Below are 850 nucleotides of genomic sequence, written 5' to 3' on the forward strand. Positions count from 1 at the left end.
TTCATTCATGATGTCACCTATGGCTCTTTCATAACCTGCGTTGCAGATGGACATGAGTGACTCAGTTACAACTTGCCAGAAAGGGGATGTATGAACAGACTCTCAAAAACAGGGAATCAGCTCAGGGAGAACATTCAGGTGGAGAACCCTCTTCAGCTGGTGCCCAATTCAATAAGCACTGCAGTGCCATTCCCTATACCCAGCATTGGTCTACAGAGCAGTTTTCCTTGTTTGGGCTAATTACTCTGGGCTCCTTTACAGTCCATGGAGAGCAAAGGGTATTTCTAGACGTAGTCCGTGTGCCATCCAAGTAGTTATCCACTTTTTTGGTTATCATACCCAAAAAGATCCTGTTTCTCCCCATTTGATTGTAACAGGGCCCTGGGATATTGGCTCCAGTGCCAATGTGTGTCCCACAGCTTGCTGAAATAAAGTGAGTTAAATCCTGTCCCTCCCACTGAGTCTATACCATTAAGTGGATGAGTATTGCACTGTCAGAGCCTCCTGCCATTGCTAAAGGGGAGAAAAATTTGCTTTTAGCAAAAGCAGCAGCAATGCCACACAGTCCTGATGCTAACACAGGGACCCATTAAGTCCTGGTGTATGCAATTTCATTGATGCCAATTAACAAGCCACATCCATCTCCACCAGTGTTTCATTAGCCTGGCCCTAACCTCGTTAGCTGAAATGGGCAAGCTGCAGGGGAACTCTGATAGCCCCAGCAAGACACAGTGCTCACATGTGGGGGAGCAGAGCCTCACCTGCTGTACATCCCACACTCCTTGCACTGTCGGTGGGTCCACAGCACGTTACACCCCCTGAGGATGTGGTTCCATCTCCCCATACATAT

The 850-nt window shown here is 47.9% G+C and overlaps 1 protein-coding gene across 1 annotated transcript in view; it reads right to left on the reverse strand.

Annotated features, from left to right (window-relative positions):
* The window catches only part of SFMBT2 (Scm-like with four mbt domains 2), an 85,893-nt gene that overhangs the window by 16,818 nt on the left and 68,225 nt on the right, over positions 1–850 (reverse strand). The window lies entirely within an intron of this gene.

This window comes from Acanthisitta chloris, unplaced genomic scaffold, assembly GCF_000695815.1.
Source record: "Acanthisitta chloris isolate BGI_N310 unplaced genomic scaffold, ASM69581v1 scaffold9297, whole genome shotgun sequence".
In the NCBI taxonomy this organism is placed as follows: domain Eukaryota; kingdom Metazoa; phylum Chordata; class Aves; order Passeriformes; family Acanthisittidae; genus Acanthisitta; species Acanthisitta chloris.